The sequence below is a fragment of the Desmodus rotundus genome, chromosome 1 (genome assembly GCF_022682495.2).
Source record: "Desmodus rotundus isolate HL8 chromosome 1, HLdesRot8A.1, whole genome shotgun sequence".
NCBI classification, from domain to species: Eukaryota; Metazoa; Chordata; class Mammalia; order Chiroptera; family Phyllostomidae; genus Desmodus; species Desmodus rotundus.
The window spans coordinates 120,483,877-120,492,985 of NC_071387.1; positions in this window are offsets into that span (position 1 = coordinate 120,483,877).

The window sequence follows — 9,109 nt, forward strand, 5'->3', positions numbered from 1 at the left end:
TGTATTCCCAGTGTCTGGGGCAAGGCTTAGTTAGCTCACAGTAAGGTACTCAGACATTTGCTGCATGGCCACGGGATCTTGGCGGCCAGGAATCAGATTCTGTCAATGCTTCGGCCTGCTCAGCCCAGGATAGCTCGCCCACTGAGGGTCCAGGGGTGGAACAGCTGACTGCTGTGACAGGGTGCTATATTAGCACTCTCAGACCATTCTTGGCTGCCTGATAGTGGGTGATTTTTCGGGGGCCAAGAGTGATGATTTAGGGGAAGTTCTTGAGTGGCCCAGGTCTGTCACTGGAACCTAGGAAGGGCTTGGCCTAGGTGTGGTCAGGGACACATGACCCTATATCACCCACTCCAGCTACCCAGGCACCTCACTTTTCTCCAAACACACCAAAAACTAACAAACAAACAAACGAAAAAAACATACGCTTTAGGGGAGTGTCCTTTCCTCCCTGGAGAACTCCCACGCACCCTTCTTAGTTCAGCTGAAATGCTACTTCCTCCTTGAAACCTTTGCCAAGCCCCCTCCTCCAGGCAAACAGTTGCTTTCTTTTTAGTGCTCTACTCTGATCTGGGTCCCGGTGGCAGGTGTGTCCTCACCATCTGCCTACCCCCAGGTCTGGGGGGAGAGCTGAATCCCAGCATCTAATCATGGCCTAGCGGCCACGGTGCTTCCAGAGTGCTTACAGAACTGGGGAATGAGGCGGGAGGAAGGGAGGGAGTCAACAACTGCCTGAAAAAAAAAGAATGAATGAACATGTAAATGAGATGATCAAATGATGAATGAAGGAGAAGTTAAATGAATGAAAATGAGACAAAAATGAATGAACACTATAAATTAATATCGACTGTCAGTTGTAATGGAAAACAATGAACAATAAATAAATGGATGGATGTGTCATGGTGAATGAATGAAGGGAGGAAGGAATAAACACGTGGGACAATTAGTGTAGAATTACAGAGCCAGGAGGGCAGCCGTCTCCCTGCACCCCCAGCTCAGGGAGTGGCCCAGAGCGGGTGCTTGGTACAATAGATAACTGCTGGGTGGAAGTGAAGTGAAGGCATGAAGTGAGTGAGTGCACAAAGGTGGGGAAAGGTTAAGGCATGTGTGTATGCAGGAGCTGGTCACACCCTCAGTCCACGTCTAGTCTAAATGTGTTGACATGTTTGTCTCCTTATTTATAGAGAAGGAACTGAAGCCCAGAAGTGTCAGTGACACCCAGGGTCACACAGACTGAAACCCAGCAGTCTGGCCCTGGGTCTGTGGGGCCCTAAGTGATCATGTGACTTATGGATGGCTGAGCCAAGACCCCCAGCAGACAATGAGGAGAGGCATCCCTGTGGCACCCTTCTAGGGCTGAGGCCAGATCTGAGGTCCTGCTCCCTGGGAGGAAGGGGTGCCTTGCCGGCCTCTCTGCTCCACAAGAACGGACTCATACCCAGAGTGCTACAATGTCTGCCACCAGAGGGCAGCAAAGCTCCACCCAGGCTCACCTGCTGGCCCATACCTGTAGGGCCCAAACTTCAGCACCTAGGCAATGAGGTCTCCTGCCTCTGAAGACACGGGTGTTTTGGAGCCCGGTAGGCCTGTTGCCAATGTTTGGTTCTATGTATTCTGGAGTGTGAGCTGGAGAATCAACTTAACCTCTCAAAGGCTATTTTCCTATGCTCTAGATGGGACAAGAAACCCTACCCTTGACACTAGCCTGCAAATAAAATGATGTGATGGAGGCACAGTGCCTGCCCCAGCACCTGACACCGATAGTCAGTGATCACCTGTCCCAGTTTGGTCCCAGGACTGAGGGGTTCCCCAGGACGTAAGACTTTCTGCGCTAAAACCAGGAGAGTCTTGGGCAAACAGGGACAGTTGGTCACCCAGGGGGGATGGGTACTCCTTCCTCAATCCTTAAGGCTGTGGTTGGTGCTTAAAGAACTAAAACAGAAAAAATTTGTACAAATATTTCATAACTTGAGTTTCGCACGGAATTAGTGAGTTAGTGGCCTTTCCACAGGGGTCCTGCTGTTGATGTCAGGAGTTCAGTTCCACCCATGGGAATAAAAACAAACATGGAATAAACCCGCTTCGGCAAAGGGCTTGTGAGTTTCCGTGAAAGATAAAGACACATGTACCATACGACCCAGCAACCTCACTCATCCACCCAAGATAAATGACAATAGGCGTCCACTGAAAGACCTGTGTGTGACTGCATGGAACAGCTCGCGTCGTAATTGCCAAAACTGGAAACAGTCCAAACGTCCACCTAATTGTGATATATGCATACAGCGATACACCACCGAGTGAGAAAAAGGAAGGGGTTATTATACGTGCAACCACACCGATGATTCTCAGAAGCAAATATGTTTAGTGAATAAAGCCAGATTCAGGCTGCAACCTGAATGGTTCCATTACTTGACATTCTGGAAAAGACAAAACGATAAGGACAGAACACAGACCGGCAGTTGCCAAGGCCAAGGGCTGGAGGAGGGGATTGACTCTAAAGAGCCGAGGGAAATTTGTGGGAGACAGGCGTGTACATCTGGATTAGGGTGGTAGTTATATGAACATACATATTTGTCAAACTCATTGAACTATATGCTTTAAAACGGTGTATTTAATTGTATACAAATTATACCTCCATACACTGACATAATAAACAAAGGCTGCCTTGCCAGGTTACAAGGGAGCCAGCCCCTCATTGTCTGGGTGGCTTCGGGGAGCACTGCAAGCCGTTAGCCCGTTGTGCCTGCCTGCGGCAGCTCCCACCCTCCAGATCTTCCCTGACCTGCTCTGTCCAGCGTGGGGTGGCAGTGAGAGGCTTTCTGAAGCCTAGAGGCAAATGTGGATGAAGCCCCCACACTTCTGCCTCTGGACTCACAACGCGTACAGCTCAATGAATGACCACACCGAGAGGACAGGGTCCTGGCCGCTCTGGCCAAGGCTGATCAGCACACACAGGCCAGGGCTCTTTCTGAACCAGGCCTCACTGAGCAATGGTAAGAGGTGGTTAGAGCTACAAGTGGCCAGACCTCATCCTCCAGAGCTTTCAGTTTGACTCACTAAAGTACCTTCCTGTACCTGAACTTGGACTCCCATGTTTGGGGGCTCCCTGGTCTGCTGGCTGAAAGATTCAGTGGGAGAGATGCGTCGCCCTGTCCCGGCTGGCCTATGGCAGCCCCTGACATTGCGCACCCCACCTGTGCCTCACACTCCTGCCTGGGGTGACCTCCCGTGATTACGTGGGCCACCCACAAACCCTCTGCTGAGCTCTACATGCACGAGCAGATTCAAAACGCCCCCGATCCAGTGATAATTAGAGTCACTGGCTTTAGTGGGCACTTTTCATGTGCCAGGCTCTCTGCAACTGGATCCTATGAACGATCTCACAAGAATCTTACGAGATAGATACTATTTTAAACTTTTATATCATGGAATAAAATGCACATACAGAAAAATGTACGAAAACAAAGCATGCAGTTCAATGAATGCTCACAAGCAAACACCAGTGCAAAACCACTCGGGTCACGAGGCGAAACACGGCCAGCCCCTGGAGCCCACCGCCGACGCCCCGCACAGCTGTGCTGTGCCTTCCCTCGGGGGCAGGCACTCTGAATGGTAATTGCGCCCTTGCTCTTCTTTATATTTTTATATGTTTACCACCGAACCATGAATCTCTAAAGCTCATTTAGTTTGTACTGTTTTGGGAACTCTACATACACTCAATCAGAATGCATTATTTTTATTGTTTTTAAAGTATGTTTTATTAATTACGCTATTACAATTGTCCCATTTTTTTCTTCCCTTTATCCCCCTCCGCCCTGCACCTCCCTCCAGCATTCCCCTCTCCCCTTAGTTCATGTCCATGGGTTGTACATGTAAGTTCTCTGGCTTCTCCATTTCCTGTGCTATTCTTAACCTCCCCCTGTCTATTCTGTGCCTACCATTTATGCCTCTTATTCCCTGTACCTCTAAATATCTTCCTTTTCCTCTGGGCTCGCCTGCTTGCTATCTTCCTAGCCTCAAAAACAAGCTCTTCATTTGAATGCAATCAAATTTATCACCATTTCCTTTGTTTAGAGCTGTTTGTATCCTAGTTTTAAAAATCTTTTCTTATCCCAAGGTTATCAAGATGTACAATTCACCTCCAGTTGTTTTGGGGGTCTGGTGTAAAATAAGGGCCTAATTTCATTTGTTTTCCCTATCGATATCTAATTTTCCCAGAACTATTTATTTATTTTTAGAGAGAGGACAGGAGGGGGAGAGGGAGAGCAACATGGACGTGAGAGAGAAACATTGACTGGTTGCCTCTCACATGCGCCCCAACCGGGGACTGAACCCGAAACCCAGGCCTGTGCCCTGATGGGGCATCACACCAGCACCTGTTGGATTTTCTGGACCACTGGACCCAACCAACTGAGCCACAGCGGCTGGGGGCCCAGAACTATTTATTGAAAAAATTGCTCGTCCTCACTGCTCTTGTGCTTCACTTGAAATCTTCTCAATCCAACTTTCATTCCGGGCATTTCTAACAGCCCCTTGCTTCAGGCGCATTGCCCATCCCTCGCTTTATGCCCTGGGGCCCACTCGGTGCTCCCCACCCAGAGCTGGCCGTGCCAGGAAGTGAGCGTTGCCTGTGAGGGCTTAAACGATGGGCCCGGGAACAGGTGGCTAAGTGCTTCTCTCCCCCTCCTTGGGTGGAAAATTCTGAAACGTATGCTGTATGGCTTCTCAGAGGGTCTCCGTGGGCTCGAGCCCCAGCCAATGCTCACAGCAGTGAACAGCTCAATAGTCCCTCTTGTATTGGCTTATTTTCCCTTCACTATTTCAATCTTCTTAGTCTTGTACTTCCTGCCCCTTTGGGATCACCTCCCAGAATACACTCCTCACTTTTCAGGAGGAAACCCAGGCTGAGGTAGTTGGTGCTGGGAATGACCCAAGAAAGCAGTCCCTTCGGATGGGGTTATGGGAGTGGACCGTTCAGTGGCCGGGCCCCTCTGCTGGGGGTAGCAGGGTTGGTGAAAACTCCTGGCACGCAGCAGCAACCTGATCGCCGATACTCTCTGCTATGATTGAGCTGAGATTCAGGTAGAAGGTGAAGCCTTGGCTTATGTGCACTGATGACACTTGAAAGGCACGGGGCAAGGGAGAGCATAAAAACTGTGCTGTCGGCTGCTCTCTGTTCACTGCTTTAGGAGCTTGAAAGGAGAAGATGAAGGCTCGGGTTAGCCGGGCATCGACTCAGGGCGGGCTCTGAGAGTCAGGAGGCATCCAAGGGGGTAATCAGAGGAGGCCTTCGACGCCAGGTAGACAAGATGCTTGTCCTGTGGAGCTCACCCAGCTTCCGCCCTAAGCCTCTCCGCTGCCCGTGCGGTTGGCCCATGAGTAGCTGTACGCAGGGCTGAAGGCACAGTCTTTGTCTTTTAACTGGAGATTAAATTTATGTAATAGAAATTTATAGACTTCAAAAGTTATTACTTTATCATGTATGTACTTTTTATTTATCCTTGTAGTTCTATGTTTCTTTTTATTTAACTTCTTTTCTTGCCAAATGTTTATTGTGTTTTTACTTTATTTCATTTTCCCTCCTCTGTTAGTTTGGAATTTTTTAAAGTTTTTGTTTATTGGGGTGAAAATGGAGACAATCGTACTTGAACAACAATAAAAAAAGGTTTTGTTTATTGATTTGAGAGAGAGAGCGAAACATCGTTTTGTTGTTCCACTTATTTGTGTGTTCATCAGTTGCTTCTCGTCTGTGCCCTGACCAGGGATCAAACCCACGACCTTGGCATATTGAGACGACATTCTAACCAACTGAGCTACCAGACCAGGGCAGTTTGGAGTCTTTACACCTTCCTTGTTCTTGTCGTGGTTGTCCTAGAGATTGCAGTATGTGACAGACTCATCTAAACTTAAATGGTGCGGTTTTACCCTCTTTAGAACAATGCAAAGGCCTTAGAACACTTTAAATTTTGGTTCACTTCACTTGGAGTTTGTGAGGTTTCTTGATTTGTGACTTGCTGTGTTTCATCACTTTTTCAGCCATTATCCTTTCAAATTTTGCTTCTGTTCTCCTCACACTTCGCTCTGGGATCCCAGCGTCACGTATGTTAGAAGGTATGTCACAGCTCAGGACGTACCTCCATATATCGCATTTGCACTTTTGTCTTTTCTGTAATTTTATTTCTCCATGTTTTAATCTGTATGTTGTCTTCTGATGTATTTTTCAGTTGACCTCTACTCTCTTCATAGGTATATACTTTGTCATGAAACCCATTCATGGATTTCTTAATTTAAGTCATTGTATTTTTTAGTTCTAAGTTTTCTGTTTGATTCTCTTTCAATTTGCTATGTGTTTTTTATAGTGTCCAGTTTTCCGCTGAAGTCTTCAATTTCATCTTACATAGCATATTAAACGTTTGTGTGCGTGTGCTGTTATTTCCAATATCTGAAGGCCCCACGCACCTGTTTCTATTATCTGTTGTTTCTTCTGGATTTCCTTCGTGATATCTTATCTCCTAGTATGCCTGGCTATTTTTAACTGGATATCTAGGGTTATGTTGACTACCTCCAGAGAGGATTCAGAGTTGCTTCTGCCAGGGTACATGTTGTGAGTGCTTGAAAATTCCAGCAGTCCGTGACTATTATAGCTCAGTGTCAGGAACTCAGGTGATTGGAAGCTGGACTCCAGGCCACGTGAGAGCTGGTTTATTTCTGGTTCACTCTGACTCTTAAGATGTCCCTTTGTGGTTTTCACTTCGAAGCAAAGAGGCTGTAATAGCAACCCCTGTCCTGGCGGGTCCTATATTCAAATAATTGTTTCCTAGAAAAACAAGGCGGTCCAAAAGCTCCTTAGGCCCTCAGACGTTCATCCTCTGTTTGCAAATTGGCAATTTTAGGAGAAATGCTGGGCTCCTCTCCGGATTCCTGATGTCTCCCAGACCTCGGCCTCATTTCTTTAATACCTCCTTAACACTCCGGTGCTTCCAGCAGATTTAAACAAGTACGTTGGCCAGCTCTTCTAACTTCCTTACTGAGGGGGCTGGTTGAAGTTACTGTGTCATTAGCAGGAATGGAAATCTTAGTAATAGATAGTATTTTTTATCTTCGAATTTTCGGATACAGAAACCAGACTCCCAGAGGTTGAGTGACTTGCCTCAAGTCGCATTGCAGTACGTGACGGGGCTGGGATAACCCCAGAGTCTGACCCCAAAGCCTGTGTTCTTAACTTGCATGCTCTAATGCCACTAGGCAACCCAACTCCTTAGCTTAAAGTTCTTGGCACGTTGGGCTCTGCTTCTCCCCTGCGGCTTGCCTCTCCTCTCCTTTCTCTAACGTCCACAACTCCCACAGAACCCAGCCGTGCCTCCTTGGCTGTTCCTTTGGCCTCTTCCCCTTCATGCAGGCCTCGACCCCGGGGCAGGGCATACCTGTGCAGACAACAGAAGTTCAGGTGCAATCGAGCATGATGAGATGGGGGCAGGCTTAGACATTGCTTCCCCTTACTGGGGCTCTGAGTAGCCGCTGAGTTAGCACGAACTTTATTTGGAAGCCTTCCGCCCTTTGCTGACTCATAGGCAGCTTGGGTCAACTCACACTCTCTGTCACTGCATCTACGTCTTCTGAAGCTGCTGCAGAGTGGGAGGGGGCCATGTGAGGGGCCCGATCATTCTCTTGGTTGAATTTCCTTGTTGGGACACCTCTGTCTTACTGGCTGGCCCATATAATCTTGGACTAGCAACATGACTCACTCCCCCTCAGTTCTCCGGAAGCCCCCAGAGTGATCAGCAGGGCCTGCGCTGTTGTCCCTGAGAGCCTCCTGCTCACCTTCACGAGGAAAAGAGGCCATCAGTCTTGAAGGCTGCTTTTTCTGCCTCCTCTTTCCCCTCCAGTGGTTGACACTTCATCACTCCCTTTCCATCCTTCTCACAGCTACAAAGACCACACACAAGCTTTGGAAGCATAGCAACTTAGCTTTAAATCCTGAGTCTGCCATCGGCAGGCTGTTTGACCTGGAGTGAGGCATCGATCTTTCGTATCTTAATTTCTTATCTCTAAAATGGGGATGATTATACTTATCTCATGCAATGGTTGTAAGGGCCAATTAAGATCAAATGGGTGCACAGAACTAGCAAGCTAGAATTTAGCAAATGGAAGCTGGTGTGTCGTGGTCACCCTTGCCGTGGCCAAGCCTGCCATCTGAGCTCTGCATCCTGCTCCCCAGGCCCCTCCAGGCCCGGCGCCACCCGCAGTTTCTCCTCCTCCTGGTATTCCTGCTCTCCCTCCGCATGCAGACACGCTCCGTCTTCCCAGAGTCTCCATCTTCTCTGGGGACTCTCCTTCCCTTCACCATTGGCCTGCTGCTTTTGAAAAAATTTTAATTATGGATATAAAAATAATCTTAAGAAGAGAATCTACAAAGTACTTCCATGTACCCATCACCTTACTTGAACAATTATCCACGTTTTTTGTTCCTCTCTCCTGCCCCGCCCTATGGAAGTACCGCAAAGCAAATTCCAGCTATCATATTGCTTCACCTGTAAATACCTCTGGATGTGTCCCTAACAAACAAGAACCTTTAAAAAATACATAAGCCATCTAAAAATTAACAGTAATTCCTTAGCTTCATCCAATACCCAGTCAATGTTGTAATTTGCCTAATTATCCCAAAAACGGTTTTACAGTTGGATTATACACTTAGTTCATGTCTTGGCTCACGCTTCAGACTTTCCTAAAATCTCCTGAACAAGCAGCACCTGGCCTCAGTGTGTCTTGCATTTTTCACTGAGCAGCTGCAGGCCTGGCACCAGCAGCAGCTGGCTGTGGTTTGCAGCTTGGCCTCTCCTGGGCACCTACAAACCCAGATCAAGTAGCAGTCAGCTGTAGATCACTTGGTAGTTCAAGCCAGGTGTCCCTGGGTAGAACACAAGTGGCAGCTGACCTTGGCCTGCGCCTCCTGGGAGGCTCAATGAACTTAGGGGAAGAGTAGTTGAACTTAGTGAGAACTTCAACAACATAAAAAAAAAAGGACATGGAAACCATAAAAAAGAATCAGTCAGAAATGAAGGACACACTAACTGAAATAAAGAACAATTTACAGGGAGTCAACAGTAGA